The sequence below is a fragment of the Schistocerca nitens genome, chromosome 1, assembly GCF_023898315.1.
Source record: "Schistocerca nitens isolate TAMUIC-IGC-003100 chromosome 1, iqSchNite1.1, whole genome shotgun sequence".
Classification (NCBI taxonomy): Eukaryota; Metazoa; Arthropoda; class Insecta; order Orthoptera; family Acrididae; genus Schistocerca; species Schistocerca nitens.
Genome location: NC_064614.1, coordinates 203333664 through 203345498, shown reverse-complemented (window position 1 = coordinate 203345498; position 11835 = coordinate 203333664). Strand labels below are relative to the sequence as shown.

At 40.4% G+C, this 11835-nt stretch overlaps 1 pseudogene; it reads right to left on the bottom strand.

The window, feature by feature from the left end:
- Positions 1-2359: 2359 nt before the first annotated feature.
- Positions 2360-2533, bottom strand: LOC126205023 (U2 spliceosomal RNA; annotated as a pseudogene).
- Positions 2534-11835: the final 9302 nt, after the last annotated feature.

Genomic DNA, 11835 nt, shown 5'->3' with positions numbered 1-11835 from the left:
AGAGAGACACCATAAAGCCTTATGAGTTCTCTACCAAGTGACGTTAGTGAGGTTTTTAAGTTTATAGTTTTACTCTGTTGGATGTCATAAAAATAATGTGGTGAGAGAGACACTAAACTGTCAACGAAGACTCTGATACCATTACACTGTTGTATTTGTAGCATAGTAATCATAGGAATACAATAAAGAAGGTTACATCACATACAGGGGTATATTTATAGATAGTCTTTCGATATCAGTGAATTGTAGGTGTTACTTTTCTGTTTTTTTTTTTTTTTTTTTTTTTTTTTTTTTTTTTTTTTTTTTTTTTTTTTTTGTTAAGGCCACATGTACTCTGCATGGTTGCGAATTTCCTCTTGTAAGCTAGTGTGCTATTTTTCTCATTGTGATAATTCTCGATCTAGTCAGTGGCGGAGGACTAAGTGGCCTTCTAACTAATGGAACAGTGCTGTCAGAATGTTATGGGATTTCGAGATACTCGTAATTAGCAGCAGTTTGTGACTTGGCATGGAACCTCTCTTACACACCGAAATCAGGTGGATTCAAATGCTACATATCGAAGACTGGAGCATTTGTGAGAATATGGGGGGAAACCGATGCTCAGGCGAAAGAGTAGTGGTGAGCTCTGTGCCGTTGAAACTTCCTGGCAGATTAAAACTGTGTGCCCGACCGAGAAAGGCAAAGGTCCCGAGTTCGAGTCTCGGTCGGGTACACAGTTTTAATCTGCCAGGAAGTTTCATATCAGCGCACACTCCGCTGCAGAGTGAAAATCTCATTCTGTGCCGTTGCTTCTAAATATTGTAGGCAAACATATTACAGCCTCTCACATACGTCTCACAAGGCGACTGCAATAAGAAAATTAGGGGCTAATACGAAGGGCTCTACAGAGAGATAATCAGCAGCACAAGAACCACATCTTGTTTATATATATATATATATATATATATATATATATATATATATATATATATATATATATATATATATATAAGAGGTGACACTCTTCCATGAGTTTTGTATGCCTATAAATGGGTGGAGTGACATCTCAATAGGTAGAGTAAATTTACATCTGCATCTATATGCATAGCTGACAAGCCGTGTTGCAGAGTGTACCCTGTACCACTTTCCTGTTTGATTCGCAAATAGAGTGAGAGAGAAAAAGACTCTATATGCCTCCATATGAGCGCTAATTTCTGGTTTCTTATCTTTGTAGCCTGTACGTGAGATGTATGTTGGCAGCAATAGAATCCTTTTGCAATTCCTTTCAACTGTCGGTTATCAATAGTGCTCCTCAGGAAGAACATCACACTCTTTCCAGGCATTTCCACTTGAGTTCTTGAAGCATCCACTCAATAATTTGGTGGGAGCCAATAGGAACGCTTCCACACAATTACATTCTGAACGAAACCTAGGTCTGCAGACAGGTATTTCGCAGTTTCCCACTGGGTCAGCCTTTCAAGAATATTTCGAAAATGCATCTCAGAATGTATCGGTTTTGCAGGAGAGACGAGGGGAAACAGACTATTCACCATTCCGGTTTTTACCGCAGCGACATTTCAGCGCTCATTTCTGAGATTCATAGAACAACTTTTGCAAATCTGGAAGTGTAACAGCTGTCCAATACGGGGAGTGATGGATTGTCGCACTGGAGCGGTACATCCCAGATGCGACCTGGTGGCGGCGGTGACAGCTCTACACATGCAACCTAGTGGTAGAAGCAGGTATGGGGGCGGAGGCAACATGTGGGTGGGAAACGAAGTGAAGCATCCCACTGCCCCCATAGGCTGACGGGTCTTTGTGGGATTAGTTCGCGGGAGCAGCGTACCAGAATTCTAAGTGACTTACTTCCACCAGCATGACAAGGCAGCTGAGGGACAGAACGCTATTAGCTTTGGATATCATAAGCTATTTGATGTCAGTTACCACCCACTTTTGTAGCAGAGAAAGTGACTACCTAGCCTGTGGGAAGCCTCCAGAGACGTCACGGAAGTGTCTTTTACTGTTACCTGGCGAGTGTAATCCGACTGCAGGAAAAAAGTACTCGCCATGCAAAGGGACTCTCATGATGAATTTAATTAATTAGTAGTTCAATTCGATATCAATGACGTGCCGCCGAGCGGGTGGAAGCGAGGCCAAGAGTACAACAGATACCATTCACGAGTTAGACCTGTAATCAGGTGTTTTTTCGTTGCGGCAAGATATTTTAACGGAATTTCAATCTCCCACCTACGCAGGGAGAGACGACCATCGTAATAAAATCAGCAATATTACCGATTTTTTTAAAGCGATAGTAGTATAAACCTGATATTTACAGCTTCTCTGTGCTGCTACTTTAAGAGACTTCATAGGTGATGTGGCATATGATTACTTTAAGAGAGTCAGAAACTGAAGAGCCAATGTGTGACAGATGTACAGCATGCTCTTAGCAATCCATCATGAGCGAAATATGAGTTTAATATTCTCTTGCCATGATGCTGGAAGTGGCAGAAATTAAGCTGACAAGAACAGATTTTTCTACCCGATGAGAGAATATTTAGAGGAAATATAGCCAATGTCTTAGAGTTGTACAGGATTTTTACAAGTAACGATACTTTAGCGATGTGAATACGTGTGTATGGTACGATATCTTCTATCTTCGAAAGGGCAGAATCTACATTTCGCACGAGAAATTCGAGCTATATTGACAAAACATCCCCATTTCTTGAGCAAAGACGATTTTTTAAACTGGAGAGTCTATGTCGGGGCTGGAATTGCAGTTAGAACTATACGAGTATGTCCAAGTCACGTCTGCTTGTCTCGCATTGTGCCACAGCCAACGACGACATTGGCCATGAGGGGTCAGCGACTTGAAACCAGAGCTTAATTAGATTAGATTACATTATATTTACTTTCATTTAAAGTGATCCGTAGTGAGGAGGTCCTCCAGGATGTAGAATATGTCAGAAAAACAATAATACATGACAAATATTTACAACTAAACAAATAGGCTGATGTGCTTTCCACAGGTCCCACGTGAAATGATCATTTTTTTTAATGAACGCTATATGAAAGGATCATTTTACAACGCACATGTACTAAGATCGCATTAACGCACTGAATTTAAAATTTTAAAAAAAGTTTTTTTTTATTTATAAGGTAATAAACATGTAATAAAACTACTACAATACTTATTTACAATGAACACATTATTGCACTGAAATAGTGCAGAAGTTAATTTGTACTTTACACACACACACACACACACAAAAACAGTTGGTTCTACTGAGAAATTCATCAAACGAGTAGAAGGAGTTGGCCACCAATAAATCCTTTAAGCTTCTCTTAAACTGAATTTCATTGGTTGTTAAGCATTTTGTGGCTGCTGGCAAGTTATTTAAAATGTGTGTTCCTAATAATGCACACCTTTTTGTACAAGAGTAAGTGACTTTAAATCCTTGTGAAGATTATTCATATTTCTAGTATTGATTCCATGGACTGAGCTGTTGGTTTGAAAAAAGTGATATTTTTTAAATGGTAAATTTCATTAAGGAATAAATATATTGGGAAGCAGCAGTTAGTATCCCTAGTTCCTTAACAGGCCTCTGCAAGATGTTTTTGAGTTCACACCACATGTAACTCTTATTGCACGTTTTTGTACCGGGAAAACTTTAGCTTGGCTTCATGAATTACCCCAAAAAATATTCCCATATAACATTATGGAGTGAAAGTAAGCATAGTATACCAGATTTTTCATTTTTATATCCCCTATGTCTGACAGAGTTCGCATTGCAAATAGAGATTTGTTTAGACACTTCAGCAGTTCTGTGGTGTGCTCCTCCCAGTTGAGTTTATTATCAAGCTGTAATCCCAAGAATTAAACACTGCCCACTTCTTCTATCTGTTTGTCATCATAAGTCAGGCATATACTTGTGGGGCACCCCTTACGAGTTCTGAACTGCATGTACTGTGTTTTTTCAAAGTTTAGTGGCAGAAAATTGGCTAGGAACCAGTGATTAATGTCCACAAATATTTTATTAGCTGACCTTTTTAGACTACTCTTGATTTGCTATTTATTGCAATGTTTGTATCATCAGCAGACAAAACAAACTTGGCATCTGGTAATGTTACTGATGAAAGTTCATTGATGCACACAAGAAAAAGTAAGGGCCCTAAGACAGAACCTTGCGGAATCCCACATGTAATTAGTTCCCAGTTGGATGATACCTCGTAGCTTAATAGATGTCTCATTCCTAATAACACCCCTTGTTTCCTAGCATAGATATAAGATTTGAACCATTTTGCAGCATTTCCTGTTACACCATAATGTTCTAATTTACTTAAAATGATATTGTGATTTACACACTCAAATACCTTTAACAGATCACAAAATATACCAGCTGCCTGCAATTTTTTTTGTAATGAATTAAGTACATTTTCACTGTAAGTGTAAATAGCCTTCTCAATATCAGAACCTGTTAGAAATTCGAACTGCGACTTTGACAGTATGTTATTTGTGATAAGATGGTTATAAAGCCGATTGTACATTACGTGTTCTAAAATTTTTGAGAATGCTGGCAAAAGTGAAACTGGACGAGTATTTGACGCTATTTCTTTCTCTCCCTTCTGAAACAGTAGTTTAGCTTCAGCATATTTCAACCATTCAGGAAATATTCCACTGATAAACGACTGGTTACACAGATAGCTTAGTATGTTACTTAGAATCACATTCTTTAGTTAACTTTGTTGGTATTTCATCATACCCACTAGACGTTTTTTTATTTTAAAACCTGTCGTGAGCGTCATTTACAAAGAAAAGTTCTGGCTGGCCAGCTCTTCAGGTACACAGTATACTCAGTAGATGGCACTGGACTAGATTGGAGTTGACTGGTCATTTTTTCCTTTTTTTTTTTTTGTCTTGGGATGCTGTGTTGAAGTAAGTTAATGAGTACTAAATTTGTAAATAATATTGTATGATGTATTTCCCGTTTTTCTGTTGGGTAGGATATGACTTGCAACTCATAAATGTCTATAAGTGTGTTTCATTCCCCAATGATGTTCCTACAGGAGTCCTGTAAATAGGTGCAGGGATTTATAGCTGCACTGGGGCTACTCCTTTGCACTTCAGTAATAGCTTCTGCCCTTTTTTTATTTTCCATTCTTCCCAAACAGGGCTATTGGCTAGACTGGTTGGAGCAACCTTCTAGTGCTAGACTAATAGCGAAAATATCCTCTCTGCATCCTACAGTTATTGACACAACTGGATAGAGCTAATATAGGAGGAGGAGAATTAGACTGAACCACTATTCTGGGCTGATCAACTTGGATTGTGATGTCTCAGACTGCATCACTATTCCAAAGACGATGAAGTAAAGAGAGTACCATACATTCTTCCAACTGGCGATATGCAAATTTAATTTCTATAAATAAAGAATATGTTGTTATTAATTAGTATGTTCTCTGCAATGAAATGTAAATATGATTTCAATTTACTGCAAAAATCCAAATTTATCAGGAAATTTTGAATTTCCCACCGATTTGTGAATTTCACGCCAATTGGGTGGGGTGGGGGGGGAGGAGGGAACCTCAGATAAGCAAGGGATTTCTCAGAGGGTGAGGGCATAATAAATTGATCAATTTAAATACTTAGTCAATTAATTTGATGTCAAAAGTGCGCTGAGATCGGCAACCCTTTCCCCAGAGGGTGGGTGGAGGTGTGGGGGGTTTCTCAGAGGGACTAATCATCTCCAGGGAGGTCAAAAATCAATTAGCATAACAGTAGGTTAAGGGATCTCTGAGTCCAGGGGGTGGGGGTTACGCGAAAAACCACTTAGCAGAACAACAGGTTAAGGCTATAAACCAATTAGCTGTCACAATTTAATTAATTTCATATCAATTTGATATCAAAAATGGTATAGAACCGGCTTTATCCTGCTACTAACGAAGGGTAAATAAGCTTGTGTGCAATTGATCATTAGAGACAGTAAAGATTGAAAAATTACTTCCAGAGGAAAATAATTCATGAGAGATTTTGAATTAGCTGTAGTAGTTTTTTAGAATGCAGTCTAGAAACCTCGTGAACAACATATACAAATGCCTTCTAACAGATCACGCAGATGTACAACACCATACAATCACAAAAGACAGAAAATTACACCATATGCTGTACACGCTCCGTAATACTATTTAGAGAGTGGAAAAGTAATGTAAAAGGCTTTTCTCATATGACTCACTGAAAAATAGATGTTGTCCCACGTGTATTGAAACACGCGAATGGAATAAAGACCAAATGTTACTCACAGGAATACACATTTACAAAAGCATGTCCCGCAAATGCACTTGAAAAATCACTTAATACAGAATTACGCCAATGCAACACAACCTAGCAACGATCTGACCAGTAATCCTGGTCGCGATAGCTTCGAAATGCACATTCAGGAATACACAAGATAAATTGACGCTAAGTAAACTGAGAGGTACTAACTCACGGCAAGCGTAACTGAAGGGTATTCACCTTGCTGAATTCCTCTTATGGGATCACATGATAGATAGTTTATGAAGAGCAGCAGATTCTACGCTCCTAGCTGCCTCTCACATTCTACAACAAACTACACAGACATCTGAGAGACAATGGCAGAATTTTATGCACTGTTGTGGTGTACCCATGAAGACTGGCTGCTATGAGCGTTAGTTGTTAATGTACAGGTTTTATTGTTAGTTGTATCAATAACAAGAATCTATCTCTGACCATTGATTCTCAGTTCAGTGTCCTTCAACGAATGTATAATTTTGAACCTAACGGTTCGGGACACCCTGCATACTTGTAGCATTCGAGTCAGTGACTTCGACTTCTCTAGTACCATAATATCGAGGTTTGGTTGTGCCATGATTAGATTTCTGATAAACGGAGAGTGGCCGTAAGGACAGAGTGGTCGACGGCGAAAATAGTACACTAATTCGAAAAGGACAAAACAAGGGCAATCCAAAACGAGAGAGCCAAGAGTTATCAACTGTGATGCTGTCGCGAAACTAAACAACTCTGGATGGCCAATATTGGTGCGTCCATCTCGATCTCAACGTTCGAGCCCGGAGAGCATATTAAACCCTTGCAAACGAAAATCACGTATCGAAAAAAATTAGAAGATTCAGTTATATTAATGGGTTCTTATACAGAACCCTGAATAAAAAGCTAAGGAAGTTATGAAAACAACGGTGGTAAAATCTCTACTATAAGGAAGTGAGACATAAACAGCTGGAACAGAAAGAAGTATACAAGCTGCGGAAATGAACTTTTCAAAGAACAACTGGCTGTAGACTCAAAAATGGTTCAAATGGCTCTGAGCACTATGGGACTTAACTTCTAAGGTCGTCAGTCCCCTAGAACTTAGAACTACTTAAACCTAACTAACCTAAGAACATCATACACATCCATGCCCGAGGCTGGCTGTAGACTAGGCGATGTTTCTAGGAATACAAAAATTGGTAACGAGCTGGGACTTAAAAGCATAAATGAACGGATAACGGCATATAGAAATAAATGGGGAGATCATGTCACAAGAGTAAATGAAAAAAGAATGCTTAAATTACACTACTGGCCATTAAAATTGGTACACCACGAAGATGACGTGCTACAGACGCGAAATTTAACTGACAGGAGGAAGATGCTGTGATATGGAAATGATTAGCTTTTCAGAGCATTCACACAAGGTTGGCGCCCGTGGCGACACCTACAACGTGCTGACATGAGGAAAGTTTCCAACCGATTGCCCATATACAGACAGCAGTTGACCGGCGTTGCCTGATGAAACGTTGTTGTGATGCCTCGTGTAAGGAGGAGAAATGCGTACCATCACGTTACCGACTTTGATAAAGGTCGGATTGTAGCCTATCGCGATTGCGGTTTATCGTATCGCGACATTGCTGCTCGCGTTGGTCGAGACCCAATGACTGTTTGGATTCCAACGGCCTCGTATCACAAGTAGTCGAGATGACAGGTGTCTTATCCGCATGGCTGTAACGGATCGTGCAGCCACGTCTCGATCCCTGAGTCAACAGATGGGGACGTTTGCAAGACAACAACCATCTGCACGAACAGTTCGACGACGTTTGCAGCAGCATGGACTATCAGCTCGGAGACCATGGCTGCGGTTACCCTTGACGCTGCATTTCAGACAGGAGCGCCTGCGATGGTGTACTCAACGACGAACCTGGGTGCACGAATGGCAAAACATCATTTTTTCGGATGAATCCAGCTTCTGTTTACAACATCATGATGGTCGCATCCGTGTTTGGCGACATCGCAGTGAACGCACATTCGAAGCGTGTATTCGTCACCGCCATACTGGCGTATCACCCGGTTTAATGGTATGGGGTGCCATTGGTTACACGTCTCGGTCACCTCTTGTTCGCATTGACGGCACTTTGAACAGTGGACGTTACATTTCAGAAGTGTTACGACCCGTGGTTCTACCCTTCATTCGATCCCTGCGAAACCCTACATTTCAGCAGGATAATGCACGACCGCATGTTGCTGGTCCTGTACGGGCCTTTCTGGATACAGAAAATGTTCGACTATTGCCCTGGCCAGCACTTTCTCCAGATCTCTCACCAATTGAAAACGTCTGGTCAATGGTGGCCGAGCAACTGGCTCGTCACAATACGCCAGTCACTACTGTTGATGAACTGTGGTATCGTGTTGAAGCTGCATGGGCAGCTGTACCTGTACACGCCATCCAAGCTCTGTTTGACTCAATGGCCAGGCGTATCAAGGCCGTTATCACGGCCAGAGGTGGTTGTTCTGGGAACTGATTTCTCAGGATCTATGTACCCAAATTGCGTGAAAATATAATCACATGTCAGTTCTAGTATAATATATTTGTCCAATGAATACCCGTTTATCATCTGCATTTCTTCTTGGTGTAGCAATTTTAATGGCCAGTAGTATAATAATGAATTATCGACCCATAAGGAAAGCATCAAGAGGTGGACCAAGAAAGACGTGGCTTGATCGAATAGAAACTAACCACGGGCACGAGAGAAACTGAACAAGGGAACATAACAGACAAATGCCTAACACTTGATAAAAGAAGAAGCAGGAGATGAAGATTGCACTACGTAGTGTAGTGGACTGACAAGGCAGCCAGTCCACAGTGACGGGTAACCGAAAGGCACGCGTACACACACGCCGACTGGCGTTAAGTCTGAAACAGGATACGTGATGAAAGCTATAAAGAAAAGAACGGAGCTTCTCGTATACTTAACTTTAATTCATTGTGGTACATTTCTCTTGATAATACAAGTGAGACTCTCTCCAGATATGGTTAATGCGCCTTGCTAGGTCGTAGCCATGGACTTAGCTGAAGGCTATTCTAACTGTCTCTCGGCAACTGAGAGAAAGGCTTCGTACGTGTAGTCGCTAGCAATGTCGTCCGTACAACTGGGGCGAGTGCTAGTCAGTCTCTCGAGACCTGCCGTGTGGTGGCGCTCGATCTGCGATCCTGACAGTGGCGACACGCGGGTCCGACATGTACTAATGGACCGCGGCCGATTTAAGCTACCACCTAGCAAGTGTGGTGTCTGGCGGTGACACCACACGTAGCATCGTCACGGATAATAAAGCGACTCCTCATGATGCATCTTTCGCGGCAGTACTTTCGACGTAGAGGAAGTCTCAATAGTCGTTTAAGAAGATGTTACAAAAGATATTAATATAGGGTAAAGTCTCATCACATGGCTCGTAGACTGAAATTGGACTTCATTGCCTATGAATTGTTCAAGTTTTGTTTCAAGCTGGAAGTTGAAGTTCGCTGCGTAGCGCGTGCAATGTTTCAGGACTCTTAGTTGCATCAACTCGAATACCGGAAGGATATTTTTGCAGTCAGCGTAAAACAAACGTTTCCCCACTGCTGAAAAACAAAAGCCAGATGCTTGTAACGGCTAAACTGTTATTACCATAATAACAGCAGCAGATGTGCTATAGTGAAGCGTAGCTGTTCCGCTGCGGTGGTTCACGTAAGATGTGGCCAAGTGTTGTGCGATGTCAGTGGGTCGGCTGCTGTTTGCTGGTGGGCACGTCGGGAGAACCACTTAAGAGTGCGAGGAAAAGCGCAGAAATAAGCTCAGCTTGCTTTAAGCACAGGCAGAATACTGACGATTCAGCTGACGAAACAGTTGCTGGATCACCGCCAAAACGAGCGCAGATGCACCTGAACGTACCAAAATTGGTCGTCGGTTCACACTCGCAGTACCAGATTGTGAATTCTGTGCAAATTAACGGCAATTCAGGCTGTGAAAAAAACTAACTAAATAGTGATTGGCCTGTTCTATGTGACGGACACGTATACCCCCTCGTGGAATTTGCAGATAATAATATGGGTCCACCTGAATGGAATTATGACGTTTAATCACAATCAGTTTATTCTAAAAAAAAACACTTTCATAACCATTGCACATTCTACACAAGATTTGTTTTTCAAAATGTTTCCAACAGGACTAAATAATGTGAATGATAAGTAGTATCGAAAATATCTTTTTTTCTTTTTTGTTAACATTCTGCGAATAGTCTAAGTAGTGACACATACTACGACTGTACAGTTGACCCCATGGAAAAAGAGGCAGAAATAGAAGTAGGTTAATATTGTATCTTCAAGATTCCGTCGTCCTTTCTTGTAGCGATCACAAGTAAACTATGGCCTCTGGTTTATAATTCGATCTATCTCATGTGACGTCGTTGTTACCGTGGTAGGTCGCTGTCATTGTTTATTGGGCGTGGGACTAATGGAGTCCGAAATAAGGAATTCTTAAAGACGAACGTTTTCGTGAGGCGCATCTTAAGACATACAGGAATATTACATTTTACGGTGGGAAGAACCTGACTAAAAGGAGAGTTCCGTTGGTTGGGCTACGTCCTAGGGATGGCGATTTTCGCTGAAATTACCGATTTTCAGTTATATCGTTTTTTGTTCACGCCAGGTTAACCTGACTATTAAAACCGCTCAAAATAAACCGTTTTTTGGTTTTTTATTGCTGTCATTTCCTCTAATAAATGTAGGAATCGAACGAAGATTGAAAAACTTTGCCTCGCTAATTTTCAAGCTACATAGAATCAAAACATTAAATAGGCAAATGAAAGAAAATTTAGTCCATCCACTGTTCGCGGTTTTTCTCGAAAAGTAGTAACTGGTTGAATACTATGAGGGTGAGCCAAATGAAAACCTTACATTTTTTCAAATATTATTTATTGTGCAGAAGTGGTAGAAAGCTGTATCACTTTTCAACATAATCTCCCCCATGCTCAATGCAAGTTCTCCAGCGCTTACAAAGTGCATAAATTCCTTTAGAAAAAAATTCTTTTGGTAGTCCGCGCAACCACTCATGCACCGCGTTGCGTACCTCTTCATCAGAACGGAACTTCTTTCCTCCCATTGCGTCTTTGAGTGGTCCAAACATATGGAAATCACTTGGGGAAAGGCCTGGTGAGTATGGTGGATGAGGAAGACACTCAAAATGCAGGTCTGTGATTGTTGCAACTGTTGTACGGGCAGTCTGTGGCCTTGCATTGTCATGTTGCAAAACGACACCTGCTGACAGCGCTTTGATTAGATTAGATTAGATTAATACTAGTTCCATGGATCATGAATACGATATTCCGTAATGATGTGGAACAAGTCAAATTTTCCAATACATGACATAATTAAGTTAATTTAACAACATACTTAAGTTAATATAACAATTTTTATTTTTTGTTTTTTTATTTTTTTAATATTTTTTGTTTTTTTCTTTTTTTCTTAATTTATATCTAAAAATTCCTCTATGGAGTAGGAGTGTCATTCAGAAATTCTTTTAATTTCTTCTTAAATA